This window comes from Saimiri boliviensis, chromosome 14 (assembly GCF_048565385.1).
Source record: "Saimiri boliviensis isolate mSaiBol1 chromosome 14, mSaiBol1.pri, whole genome shotgun sequence".
In the NCBI taxonomy this organism is placed as follows: Eukaryota; Metazoa; Chordata; class Mammalia; order Primates; family Cebidae; genus Saimiri; species Saimiri boliviensis.
This window is the reverse complement of record NC_133462.1, coordinates 72,789,153-72,804,083: the sequence shown is the minus strand read 5'-3', so window position 1 is coordinate 72,804,083 and position 14,931 is coordinate 72,789,153. Positions and strand designations below refer to the sequence as shown.

General features: G+C 39.3%; 1 long non-coding RNA gene across 1 annotated transcript in view; it reads left to right on the top strand.

Moving 5' to 3' along the window:
* The first annotated feature begins 2,880 nt into the window (after positions 1 to 2,880).
* Positions 2,881 to 14,931, top strand: part of LOC141581082 (uncharacterized) — a 117,332-nt gene continuing 105,281 nt past the window's right edge. Inside the window, exon 1 of the long non-coding RNA XR_012513576.1 lies at positions 2,881 to 3,412. This is a non-coding gene — a long non-coding RNA (uncharacterized LOC141581082). The remainder of the gene's footprint in view (positions 3,413 to 14,931) is intronic.

Genomic DNA, 14,931 nt, shown 5'->3' with positions numbered 1-14,931 from the left:
TGTGAGATTGGGTTCCTGGTGATGCTCATTTTCTTCTTTGTGCTCCTCTATATAATCCAATCTTTTTGGAATAAACATCTTACAGGATACAGTAAGTACATTATTATGTTTTAAATTGTTTTACAGATGCTGCTCAAATTAAACCATTTCATAAAGTCTTTCTGAATTAGCTCCATTTATCTGTAATCACTCCCTTCATTCAGAGTTGATGGGTGTGGCTCTTGACAATTTGTACATACTCTTTCTTTCTATTTCTATTCCTTTCCTTTCTCCCTTCCTCTCTCATTCTCTTTTTTGTTTTCCCTTAAATTTCTATTATATAACAGCCTCTGTGCCAAAAAAGTTAAAAATCACAGTAGTGGTAATAAAAATATTCTAGTTATTAAAAATTCAATACCAAAGTTTACCCCATGAACAATACCAAGGTTCATAGGATAAAAGTTAAGTTAAAATATTCCACTCCCTGTATTTTTAGATCCCATTCTTTTCTACCTATAGGTTGTAACGATTAGGCTTGGTATATAATTTTAAATCTTTCACATGTAAATACATATTACATGTGTATATGATTATGTATTTGCATGTATGTATGTTGTTTTGTTTCTGTTGTTTTTTTAACAAACTGCGAGACTAGTCTTCTTCCTGCAAACAATTATAATTACTACCTTGGGATGTTAGTGTGAAGGGCATGCAGGTTAAATGGACCAGCAAGAATATCCTTTTCTGAAGGCCATGGGTGATCATGACCTTTACACAGCCTTAGCCCTGCAGTGGTCTCACCATATGACCACATGTACAGTAGTAACACAAACAGGCCGTTGGCTGTTGAGCTTACTAATGACAGGTGCAAGTGCCATGTATCACATGTGCCCTCTAAAAATAGGGCAGAGAATGAAAGGGTCTCCTACCCAGACCTCTCAGTGGCCTCTATTAAAATGTTCACCTTGTGAACACTTAGTGGAATCAACACTATTTTAACATAATATCACCTGTGTCCATACAGTTGTATTGAGCTCTTTAAAAAAAAAAAATGGCTAGTTTCTTGGATGAGAAATTTCCTAAGGAAAAAAAAAATGGTGAAAAGACTGAATGTGTTTGGCAGGATGAGATCTGGTTCTTTCATTTTTCTGAGGTGAGTTCTGTCTGGGAGTCTCTCCTCTCCTATCAATCTTTGTTAGTCGTGACCTTTCCTTCATTTGTGAAACTTCTGCAAACATAAGAAATTTTTGCTGAGTATTTTGATAATTCGGATGAAAGAAAACACTAGACTCTCATTTCCTTCATCCCATTTTCAAGAGAAAAAAGAAGCCCAGCATCACTCAATATTCCTACGTAAGGAATCTACACATATACCCTCTGTATTTAAAGTAAAGGCTGAAAATTTTTTTAAAAGAATAAAATATTCTCTTTTTTGTTTAAAAGAATGTTTCTATAGGAGTTGATTTGAGGGGATAAATTCTAAAGCCAAAATAACTAAACGAGAAGTCAGAGTTCCCCTCTAGGCTGAGGAAAGTACCTTATCTTGGTGTGTTCAGGGAGAACATGAGTTCAGAGAACTAAAAAAATGCTGATGTTGTTAATTTAGCAAGCATTTAGGCTGAGAACTTGCCATATTGTTGTTAGGCTCTGCTGCATTAGGCAGCATGGAAAGGGTCCCCCATGACCTTTAACTCAGAGTGGTGGCAAGCCCTACAAAAAGGGATTATACAGGTGGCATTTTCCCTTGTACACACTCCAGGTCTCCCTGCTTTGATAATCTAATTCATAACTGACATGATATTATGACTAGCAGAATTATTTTTACTGCTAAATAAAAGCATGGAAAAGAGTCACACAGGCAGAACAGCAGCTGGATATTTGATTATCAATTAAAAATTACAAAAGTTAGAATAGCAATATTTAAGAAAAATGCCACTAATCATGTCCAATTCCTCCTGCATGTATCTATATCTTTATCTTTTAGTAGAGTAGTTAGTTGCTTCTCCATGAAAGTCTGCTGCTTCTTTTCTTTCTTTCTTTTTTTTTTTTGTGACAGTCTCTGTTGCCCACTCTGGAGAGCAGTGTGATCGCAGCTCACTGCAACCTCTGCCTCCCGCGTTCAAATGATTCTCCTGGCTCAGCCTCCCCAGTAGCTGGAACTACAGGAGTGCACCGCTAGCCCAGCTAATTTTTGTATATTTTAATAGAGACAGTGTTTCACCATGCTGGTCAGAATGGTCTCAATCTCTTGACCTCGTGATTCGCCCACCTCAGCCTCCCAAAGTGCTGGGATTACAGGTGTGAACCACCATGTTTTGCCAAGGCTGCTGCTGCTGCTGCTTTTTCTTTTTCCTGCCTATGTTTCAGGGGAAAGACTGCTTCTTTATACTGGTTTGTTTGGAGGAGAAAGCAATCTAGCTAGTTCAAAGTTGATCTTAGATTGGAAGAAGCTGGAATAATCCAGAGCAGCACAGAACAGACATATTTTTAGACATGAGCTACAATTTAAATTACCAGTGAAAATTTTCCCAGTAATTCTGATCTACTTCTGCTCTACCTCACCTGAATTTTATCATATTACGTAGTGGTATTCTGCACTGCCTTGTGATTTTTTTTTTTTTTTTCTAGTTGTTACATGTGTTTATGCCTGGTCTCCTCAATCTATGCGTTCCTTAAGGGCGAACACTGTAACTGTCTAAATTTTGATGATCTTTTATTGGGTCTTTAGTAAATCCTTTAGGATTGGGCTTGGCAAGCAATTGCTGAGAGCGACAGTAATCAGCCGGGCACGCGCACACGCAGCCTCTGAGCCCGCGCACGCAGCGTCTGAGCCCGCGCAGGCAGCCTCTGAGCACGCGCACGCAGCGTCTGAGCACGCGCACGCATCCTCGCCCTCGCTGAGACGCCCTGACGCTGGCCGGTCTCTTCCATGGCTGCTTTCTACCCCATGGTGGATCAGGGACTCCTTGACGAGAGAGCAGTCATCGCCTGTGGATCTGCCTACACCCTATCTAGTCCATAACCTGTGTCTCCAAACATTCCAGTTGACCGTCCAAGTCACAATTAGTTCCCCGAGGGGGAGTTTTCCCCCGGCTGGAAGCACAGGGACTTGGGCCCACATTCCTGGATGCCGCGATTATGACTCGGTGTCTGTACTGGGAACGTGGCTGCCTGGAACATCTGGGCTGCCTTTGAACTAGAACGTCTGGGTGATGTGCCCGGCCTTCCTCATGTGACCTTCTCAAGGGGGCAGGCCAGGTCGCCAGGGAACTGGAACTGTTTTTGAGAAGGCCACTGGCAGAGGTCGCCTCGTCCACTGCCCAAGTACCCCACATTCTCCGTTTTCCAGGTCAAGAGTTTGTGGAGCGATTGAAATAGGAGCAAGGGAGGAGCAAGGCCAAAGAAGAGGACGCAGAGTACGCAGACTGGCCAGGTAGGCTGGGGAGCCAGGGCTCCCTATTCCTGATCCTGACACCGGCTCTGGGTGTTTTCAGAGGGGTCCTTGCTGGGTCCCATGTCTTAGTCGGCTTCTGTAACATGGATTGGAACTTTTTTTTTTTTTTTTTCTGACTTAGCTCACTGGAAAGTGGAGAAACACCGTTAAAAGAATATTGAATAGAAGTGTTTTCTTCGTTTATGAAATTTCTAAAAATGTATTCAATATACAGGAGACTTTCAGCTGCATGGTTCTTTATCTTAGGTTTTGGCGTAGAGTTTTTATGATTATCCACTTCATTTGTGTAGTGTTAAATTAGCAGGAGGTTGTTATCTGAGGCTTTGTCTGAACTGTGAGTTCCTAACTTAATATGTCAAACAAATCGAAACTGTATTTTTTTGTGTGTAAAAAATAGCTGGGTTTCAGCCAACACAAACAGCTGAGCTTCAGCCAATTACAGGCAGTCTGTGCCATCACACCAAGCCCAAACAAGGCGATATTTGTGATTTGTGTTATAGCCAATCCAGTGATTTCTGTTCTTTGCTTCTGTGTTCAGCCTATACAAGCCTGCTGATCACACTATCTGGGTAGAGGCCTCTGAACCTCTTTTGGTTCTGAGTGATGCCCAATTTATAAATCATTCTTTGCCCAAATAAACTCTATATGAATATATTTAATAACATTTAAAGTAAATTAATAAATTTATCTAAAGTATTGCTTTTAACGATTATTAAAATGTTTTGAATTACAGTTTTATTTATTGATTAATTATATTGAAACAGCAATCCTGAGAGTTAGAAAAATATATTCCTCTCTGTGTTTTATAAAAACTGAAGCATAGAAAGGTGAAGTGACCTACCCAGAAAAGATTCGTGATGAGAGTAGGACCTGATCCGGGAAGAGGGAACGGTGCTTTCCCTTTGGGGTGTTTTCTTTTTTGAGGGCTTAAACCTATTTAAATTTCAGACACTTGTCAGTTACTGCTCATAAAAACTGGCTTCCCTCTCCTCCGAGTACAGGAAAGACTAAATTGCCTGTTTCCCCCATCCCCATCTCAAGACTCACTTTCAAAGTTGAGTGAGCTTTGAGAGTAGTTCTAAATAGGCCAGAGGCCATCAAGAGCAAGGGCAGAATTTACTGAGTTCACTCTGCTAGCTACTCAAGCAAATTACTTCAGATTCTTAAGGCTCCCCATCAACCTGAGAGCAAAAAATAAACCTTTGTTTTTTTAAAAGCCAGTGAGACTTTTGAACTGTTAGTTGCTGCAGCATAACCTGTTTTGACTGACACAGAATCATAGAATGAATTTAAAAGGTACACAGCATAATAGCATTAGAATTTTTTAATTAGAAAGAGCCCAAGGGATAATTTTCCGTGGAGGAGGTTGAGGGCCAGGTTTTCTGACCTCTTCCTCTACTCAGAGTTCTTTCTACCTTTATATACTTTTGAGTGCATTTTTTCCAACTAAATTCTGGCTGGACAATGTCTCTTGGAGACCTTACCAGGTGGTCTTTGAGTTATCCACCTGATTATCTACTGGGATACCTCTAGTAATGGAAAATCTGTCATACTCAGAAAAGATTTACTTTCTTTTTTTTTCAGCAATTGGTGATTAAAAAGTTATTATTTAAGCTAAGTCAACATTTTCCTATAATGTATATTTAATTGTCCCTATTCTTTTCTTCAGAGCCACGGAGAACATGTGTCATTCTCTTTTTATATAATCCTTCTGAATAATTTAAACAACATGAACTCTCCAAGTTCAACTTCTCTGTGTTGAACACCCTCTAGTTCTTTCAGTCATTCCTTGTGTTGAATTATTCTGAGGTCCTTTATCATTTTATCTTTCTTACCAGGACAGGTTGAGTCTTTCAATAGTCCGTTAAAAACATTGAACCTGGAAGTACACGTAGTATTATTAAAAGTGTGCTCTAAATTGTGCAAAATAAAATGACACTGTTGTGTTTGCAGTGTTCTGTTTCCATCAAGCCTAAATTTAACAATAACAAAATCCATCAGTTTTAGATCTGGATTCTTTCATTACCGTATTAGTTATATTCTTAGCTTGATGCCATTCACCAGTTTTAACTCCATGCTATTTCTGAACTCATCACAGTCCATAATATAAAGTTTAACTAGACACTGGCCAGGTAGAGTTCTGAGAAGCACCAATGAAGACGTCAGTCTGGTAGTAAAGATTCTTTGGGTTTAGTCATTAAGCATTTGCATTTTCTTCCAACTGTGTTACCATTCAGTTGCACTACTCTAGCCAAATACGCTATGAATTCCTTGACAAATTACAAACACATGATTACTTTATTTCCCTAACCTACCAATCTAGTGATAACCTGTCACCAAAGAACATATGGTTAGCTTGTTATGCTTTTCTTTTACTAAACCCATACTTGCCACTAGTGACCACTTCTTCATTTCTAAGCACACACAACCTGTTTTAGAATCCTACTTAGGATTACTAATATGCTTATTGGATTATCTACATCTTTCTCCTTTGGAAATATTATGCCATCATTTACCCAACATTGTCCTATTCTCCATATTTTCTTGAAGAAAACAGGCTGTGACTTGGCAGCACTATTAATATATAACCCCTAAGTATCCTGAGATGACATTTGTTACAATCAATAGATACAAACACACTGAGAGCAGCTCATGCTCTCTTACTTTTTTTTTTTTAACTTAATTTGGCAAATATCTGTTCTTGTCTGAAAAACTATTCCCCTAACAGAAAACAAATGTGAAGTAGGAATTTAAGATTAAGAGTTTAAAATCTAGTGAATTAAAGTACCTAAGGGTTACCCATTTTAGGGGGCTTGTTAATTTGCATGCAAATTTTTGTGCATATTTACTATACTATACATTGCTTCTTTCCTTTTTTTTTTTTTTTTTTTTTTTTGAGATGGAGAGATGGCGTCTCACTCTGTTACACAGGCCTGAGTTCCATGGTACGATCTTGGCTCACTGCAACATCCAACTCCCTAGTTCAAGCTGTTCTCCTGTCTCAGCCTCCTGACTAACTGAGGTTACAGGCTTGCACTACCACGCCTGGCTATTTTTTTTTTTTTTTTTTTTTTAGTAGGGACAAGGTTTTACCATGTTGGTCAGTCTGGTCTTGAACTCCTGACCTCTTGATCTACCCACCTCAGCCTCCCAAAATGCTGGGATTACAGGTGTGAACCACCGTGTAAAAGTGTGCTCTAACACCCTTTTTTTATGTCCCTTTACCACTCAGCATCTTCTCTTCCTCCCACTTGCTTCCTCCTAAATGCTTTGCTATCTTTGGTATATATATAGCTTCATCAGATTTTAAAAGTGATTTATGACCCTCTAACATGTTAAAGGAAAAGAGAGAATGTCTCTTATCTTTGTCTCTGGTGCTTAGCAGTAGAATTCTCAGTGTGTAGTGGGATACCCAATACATTTTGGTTGACTAACTAAATAAATACTTAAATCTTGTTCCCTCTTTTCCAGTAAAAGAAGCTGTAGTTTTCTCATTCTTATTCATGCTCCAAATGTGTCTTAAAAAGAGTCCTTTTTCTCCCTTGAGCTCTTTTTAAGCTTTAGCTTTCCTGACATTATGCCTACATGCATCTTGTACTCCTTTTCAAAGATAAAATCCATTGCTTTTATGATCTTTTTATCTTTGTTTACATGAGTTCACGTTGATTTATCTAATTAAAATAATTCTTCTCTGCCCTCGTGGGATGAAGTATGTGCGTAGTTAAGAACCCATGGGTGGCCTTTAATGATGTGCCACTCAGCCCTTCCTTCCAGAAAACCTGTGGCAAGGAGCATAGTGACTGACAGTGTCCTAGCTGCCATTCCTTCTGGTCCATTCCTGTGGAAATTCCCTCAGGTTGCTCCCGGGCAGTGCCTGAAATGGCGAGGTTGTTAGGAAAATGCTGGGGCTTCTAGAGCCAAGCCATTCTAGCCCAATGCTGGATAGGAAATTTCTGCTCAGGGATGGCCTGTTTTTCAAAGCCACCCTATGCAGTTACCTTAGTGTAGTCTCGCTTGGGAACTCCACTCAGTAGGGTGAATTTGTCCCTTCCTCATTTCTCAGATATAATGAAGGGTGATTAAATGGAAGAAAGGGAATCAGAGATCCAGGCCTGCCTTGTCAATCGATGCCTTCCCTTTCTAGTCTTTGGCTTTCCAGGTTCTTTCTGGAGAGAATAGAGTGACCCAAGCCAAGTGCCATTTCCAGTATCTGAGCTGTCTCGCTTTGTGGGAAGCCAGGGGTTGACTGTACTTTCTTTTGCACTGGGATGTTAGTTTTTTTCCTTTAGTTTTTATCAGCAAAATTGTAAGAACAGTTTTTTGAGCTGATGAAAGCTACCTTTCTCCCGTTTCAGTATGTCTTTTTATATCCCTATCCCATGTCTGCTTGGGGAAAATGATCAAACCTCAACGGGTGTTTTTAAAGAACCAGACATTAAGAATGTTTGTGTTTTTATATAGATAGCTTTTTAAACATTTTCTTGGATAAGAAGCCAGCTTCTAGCATTGAGTAAGATAGGACCAGTTAGCAGGATGTCAAACACCAGTGCTGGTCAATGAACATAGGGTCCTCTTTTCTAGGAAGGTTAGTTTCGAAATGATGTGGCAAGCAGGGTCAAACAGTAAAAATATAAAAGAAAACAAAAAAATCCAAACCACTCACATTTGAAAAGGCAGGTTCTTTGATTTCTCCATCTGACCACTGAAGCACTATTAGAGGGAAAGTCGTGACAAAATATAAAAGCCAATATTAGGGAAAATAGGGTTTCAAAAAGACAGACTGTTATACAACTTATTGCGAGGTGTGGCTGTTGTGAGGCCATTGATGTGTAAAAAACTAAAAAATGCAGGTGATCATTTTTAATCTCTTTAATTGTGAAATCCAACTTCATGTTCCATATTTATATAAATTTCTGTAATGAGTAGGCATGATGAGGCAGGTTTTGTAGTCTAAGAAATCATCTTAAGGCTTCTGAAATCACTTTATCCTGGCAGCCTTCTGTTGTGCTGGTGACCTGGCCTCCCCCTATAAATCCTGTATTTGTCCTGGTTCCAGGGACAAAGTGCCCATACGGTCTTTACATATGGGTTTACAAAATAGATCCACATTGTAACCAACCAATTGCCTTATGTAATTTCTCACTCAACTTGGTTCTTGGAGATAAGCGGATTTTAACTTTTTGCAGGACTTTGGATAAATACCAAGGAAGAAGGGACATTTCGAAGCATATGTTTTAAGACAGCAAAGCAGGTTTCATTTTCTCATTAAAGAAGCTCCTCCTGTATACCTAGTGTTGTTATAAATCAGAATGAACACACCTGGTTACCTAGAATTACACAAGCCATGTAAACATGTCAGTTATCTCTGCATTTCTAGAATGCTTCTAATATTTAAAACATTTTCATGGTTTACAACCTAAGGAACCGACTTCTCTAGACTTAATTTGATTTCTGGAAAAGCAAACATGGCTTACATTTAGGCTAATCATAAACTGAAAATGTAAGAATAATGTAATTTTTATGTCTACATCAGGATAGAAGGATCCACTGTATGTGTTTATTGGGGAATGAAGGGGTGGCCACAAATATGTTTGAATGAATTATCTGAAAAGCAATAAGAGAGCAATGCATAATTCAGTGTGCCATAATAAGAGTAAGAAGCAAAAGTAAGGACAATTGGGAGCTCCTGTTCCTGGGTTTTGTCACCATCCACCTTCTTCACTCCTTGCTGTCATTTCTTTTAGCTTTTGAGTTGAATGTCAGTTATCTAGGAAAAATTCCCTAACTAACCTTGCCCCATGGTGATTACTCTCTTCCACTTCTATTTAGGACTTATTAAAGCTTATTAAAGCTTTGGTACTGGATTGTCACATACTTGTTCAATGGGTATTTTTCCACTAGTTATTTTGAGTAGGTAATGGTGGTGATGGTGGTGGTGGTGGTGGTAATGATGATGCTTTTCTGATCAATGAGAATTCAGTAGACAGAAACCCCAAAACTCCTTGTCAGTAGGAACCTTGTGGCCCATTTCTCTTTCCACTCTTTTCTTTTCATCATCCTTCATGTTTAATATTTAATTGGTATAAAATAAGAAACAGGTCACTGGGTAAACACATTAGCTGCCTGGAACATGTTTCAACATCTTTCTCTAAGTCCTTGCTACTCAGTGAGTTGTCTGAGAATGAACATGGACATTATCTAAGGAGCTTCTTAAAAATGCAGGATTTGAGGCCCCATACCAGGACTGAACTATAAGTTATATTATTAGGAAATCCCTTGGTGATTTGTTTCCACATTACAACTGGGGAAGCACTAATTTCAAAGACACTCATCTTTTGTCTCCACTTCTAGCACCTACTTAAATATACCCCTTCACTGATGATTACCCACAGTATCTTGAATTATTACACAACTTTTAATCACTGTGGGCTTTGAAAACTCATTCAGAACCTAGTGTATTTTATACACTTTATGCTGCCTTGGGCCGTTCCATATTGCTTCATCTATGTTCATCTTATATCTTCCAGCTTACTGCAAGTTCCTGAAAGCAGTTTCTATTTTTTGTGTCTCTAAATCTTGGTGCTATATCCATTGCAATACTCACTAGTTATTAATAGCTAATATTTGAGAACTATGTGTTAGATATTTTGCAGTGTGCTTCCTTGCATTATCTCATTGAATACTCAAAATAACTCTATAAAGTAGCTATTGTTCTTTCTTCATAATATAATGATAAAACAGAGCTTTAGGGAAGGTAGTATGCAATTGAGCTGGGACTCAAAGCCATGTTTATATGACTCAAGAGACTGACCCTTTAGCTACTGTGTGATACTGCTCACAGAATGTTGGTAAAGAAACAAACTATGCTTAAACTAATACATTGGAAGCAAGAGCTGCTTGCTTCTGGCCTAGATGCTATCCCGATAAAAATAGTTCTCAGATCAAGGAAAGCAATCCTTTTCCTCTACCGTCTCCATGATCTTTTCCACATCCCTCCTTTCCCAAGCTTCTCCCTCTTTCTGTATGTGTTAGCCCCCTCTCCCATCTTCTCTCTCTTTTCGGTGAAGACGCTCATCCATGTCCTATCCTTGCTAGATGGGCTTATCAGTGAGTCCCCCTGACGTCTCAGCTCTCTGAGGAAAGCATTTGGATCTGGCCTGGCCGAGGGGCACCACATGAGGAGCTTTTTCAGGTCACAGGATGTCTGAGCTTTCTCTGCCTGAGTGGATGTGTTTGCAAAGTGGATGAATGACCTTTCATTCCCGGACACCCAGAGGGCCAATCAGTCTGTTCTTGCTCCACTGAGAAAACTGAATAAAGTGCTTGCCACTTGAAATGAGAGTAAAGCATAAATAACTATAAAAATAAACAAGCCCCAACCCCCTCAATGTTCAAACAAAGCTAAAGCACTTTGTGTTTTAAGGCACCATGAGTCTGGCAGATGAAGAAGCCTTTTCTCGAGTTTCCTCCGCAATGTGAAAAATCACTTCACTGGAAAAGATCTCCGCCAGGCCAGAAAGCATGTGCACCCCAGCCACACTCTGCCCCCGGCATATTCTCTTCTCTCGGAAGTGCTGGGGCCATTGTTTCCACTCGGATGGCTGGCAGGATGCTTATGTAATCATCACCTGCCAGGAGCCACTGATATACGTGCTTGTCCTGGACAACCACGCTACTTTGACAGACGTGATCGTGAGGCCACAGGGCACCAGGGACAGTTTTGTCAGAATAGATCCTATAGGAAACGGACTCCAAAATGAGAAAGACAATGATCTTGGAGAAATTCCAATGGGAGAGACTGTTCTTCTGTGGCTCTGCCACCCAGCGGGTCCCCCAACTATCTGCTGATGCTACAGCAAAGTGTAGGTAACCACTACTTCTGCATTTAAAGGCCAGTAAGTCAGACCCTGTATGTATGACCGTAATAAACAATTTCTGTAATTTTGGTAACTTTGCATCAGATAATCTTCCTTAAATCTTCTTGAAAAGTACCTACATTAGGAATCGGGGAATCTAGATGGACCACCCAGCTCTGGAATTCACTATCTTTTCAGCCTGGGGTAGATCACTGCCTTTCTGAGAGTTTCCATTTCCTTACATTGCAGGTTAGAATAGTTTCACTGGCTTTTTGGGTAGCTTTAAATTATAGCATTTTTGAATTTCAGTGATGCCCAACTTCAGCCTACTGCTTTCTCAAGCTCATTTTGTCCATCCCATCCTCAGGAGAAAAAGAAATGACTACAGTCTATAGCTTATATCACAACCTTCCTTCTGCATCTGCCTATACATGCAAATTCACCAGTGACAACTAAATCCATATACTTAGCAACCTTCCCAAGCTTATTGGACCCAAGTCAATGTACTTGTTGAAAACCTAATATAGGTCCATTTAATAGTTTATTCACATTGGGCTGTATCACTTCCCTTCTATGAATAAGGAAGAAAATTAATTTTAAAATAATAATAAAACCTTTCAGGGAGAAATTGCCTTTGTACTCCAGCCATTGAACTAAGTGTTGAAATTCAATTAAATTGGAAAAGATCACAATTAAGATGCAATTTAATTATTTTCATTTTATGTAAATGAGATTCTCAATCACAATGCATTAAAAATCTTTGTTTAAGCAGTTCATCAGTTGCTTATCTAAGTGCTGTTTTGTTATGTCTTTGCTAAATCCCTAATCTCACAAGCCAAATGGAAGAAATGTTTCTGGAAATTCAAAGACTGAAATAACCATGCCACCCAGCTTTTTCCAAGAATGTCATAGATAGACTGCTATACCAATTGTTTTCTAACTTGGAGCTTATTTTATTTCAAAGTTTACATGCAGCCAAGAGAACTTCCTAAAAAAAGACCACTCTGATTCAAATGCCTGGGAGAATTCTAAAGTGATAGAAAAGACATTTCTACATCTTGTAGAAATTAATCCTTGTAGAAGTCTGCCCTCATGTAGTCAATTTTATGCCCTATGAAACATATATTTTTTTCAACAACTCAAGACAAAGAAGCAGTAGTCATTATTTCTATAGAAAAAAGATTAATTTGCAAATATCTATTGAGAATTCATTTAGAATTAGTGAGTTTATTTAAAAGCAAAATCACAAAGACCTGGTGATCTATTACTGCTGTTGCCATCAGAATGTTGTCTAACAACCCACCCCAAATCTTAGTGGCTTTCAATAACAAGCCTTTATCCTCAGACTCATAGGTGTGCAGGTGTATTGTGCTTCAGCTGATAGAGGCTGAATGTGGGCCATTAGCCCTGCTTCATGCCGTAGGTGTGGCTCCAGGCTAGAGACTGGGTCCAGTGTGGTCCATATGTATTTATGTGTGCTGAAACTGAAGGTGCAGGAGCCACCAGGCCACGTCCTTCTTGTGGCAAATCACTTAAAGACACAGGTCAAAACAAACTGGCTAAGCACGTTTCAGGTCTCTGTTAATCATTGGTCAAAGCAAGTCACATAGATGGTCCAAGATGGGTCCAAGTGTGGAAAGTAAACTCCATCCTTAGTAGGCAGGGAGAGAGTTTTTACTAAACAAACCTAAACTGTTCTAAATGTCTTTAGCTCAGATGTTTAAAAGCCCGAATATAAGGTTTTGAACACCTCTTATTCTAGTAGGACGCTTTTTCTAGGTTTCATACTGTGTTGATTAAAAATCAGTAGTATATAATGATATTTAAGTAAAGTAACTACCTCTCCAGCAGTTTGGTTTCATTTAGAACTTTCCTCTTGAAGCTCTCTGCTTCATTTTCTAGTGGATATGGCTAATATTTAAATAAGGAATTGGTAAGTGGAATGTTTATTTCAAGTCAATGTTAGGCTTAGAAATATCCCAAGATGGCTTTGGGACCTCTAATCAACTTGGTGTCAAAAACTCTTGTAATTGATTTTTCTTGTCTATGAATGACTTTTTTTCCATCAGGGAAGTAAGCATTTTACTCTTTTAGTATTGGAAAGATAATTAGCTAAATAAACTTATTTTCTTCTCTGATTCTTCTGTTCTCTTTCCCTTTGCTCTTCAGACACCCTCTCCACAAAACATCAGCAGAAAGAAAGCTTAGAATCATCAACCATATATTAGCAACAGAATATATCAGCACAACAAGCCCGACTCCAGGATGCCTGTTTGTCTTTACCTAACTTTCCTTTTTTTATTTTCATTTTTTGAGACAGTGTCTAACTCTGTCACCCAGGCTGGTGTGCAATGGTGGGATCTTGGCTTATTGCAACCTCTACCTCCCAGGTTCAAGTGATTTTCATGCCTCAGCCTCTCTAGTAGCTGGGATTACAGGCATGCACCACCATGCCTGGCTAACTTTTGTATTTTTAATAGAGACAGGTTTCACCATGTTGCCCAGGCTGGTCTTGAACTCCTGACCTCAGGTGATTCACCTCCCTCAGCCTCCCAAAGTGCTGGGATTACAAGCATGAACCACCGCACTCATTCTGCAACTTCCTTTCGAAAAGAAAATGTTCTTTTGCCTAATAGGAGTACAGTTGTTTACTGACTTTCTTTTTACTAGGTTCTGTAGAGCAGTTTCTCAATTTTGGCACTAGTGACATTTTGGGCCAGATAACTCTTTGTTGCCAGGGGGCTATCTATGCGTTGTAGAGTGCTGTGTAGCATCCCTGTTCTCCTCTCACTAGATCCAGTAATACTCTCAGCTGTGACAAACAAACATGGCTCCAGTTATTGACAAATGCTCCCCGGGATAAAAGCAGCCCCTGATTGAGAACCACTCTTTTAACGTAACCAACATTTAATTCAGATACAGAGCATGAATATTTCTGAACTTATACTTTCTTTCTTTTTTTAACTTTAAGTTCAGAGGTACGTGTGCAGGTTTGTTATATGGGTAAACTTGTGTCATGAGGGTTTATTGTATAGATTATTTCATTACCCAGGATTCTCTCCCACCACCCTCCAACAGGCCACAGTGCGTGTTGTTCCCCTCTGTGTGTTCACGTGTTCTCATCATTTAGTGCCCACTTGTGAGAACATAAGGCATTTGGCTTTCTGTCTCTGCATTAGTTTGCTAAGGATAATGGCCTCCAGCTCCATGCATGTCCCTGTGAAGGACATGATCTTGTTCTTTTTATGGCTGCATAGTATTCCATGGTGTATATGTACCATATTTTCTTTATCCAGTCTATCACTGATGGGCATTTAGGTTGATTCTGTGTCTTTGCTATTGTGAATAGTGAACATACATGGAGCACTTTCAATTAACAACAGAAACCTAACTAAAGCCAACTAAAGAATATTGTAATATAAATGATTTCTAACTGAAATGTATTTCTGCTAATTAAGCAGTTTTGGACTATATGTAAAGGATAGTCCTGCTACCCAGGGGGACTCTTGAAATTGGTGATTCTAAGTCATGGTCACTAATGAGACAGTTACACCCACTGTGTGCCAGGCATGTTCTGTGTGTGCTTTATGTACTCAGTTAATCCCCTCAATCATATGAGCTAGCTACTATTAATATTATCAT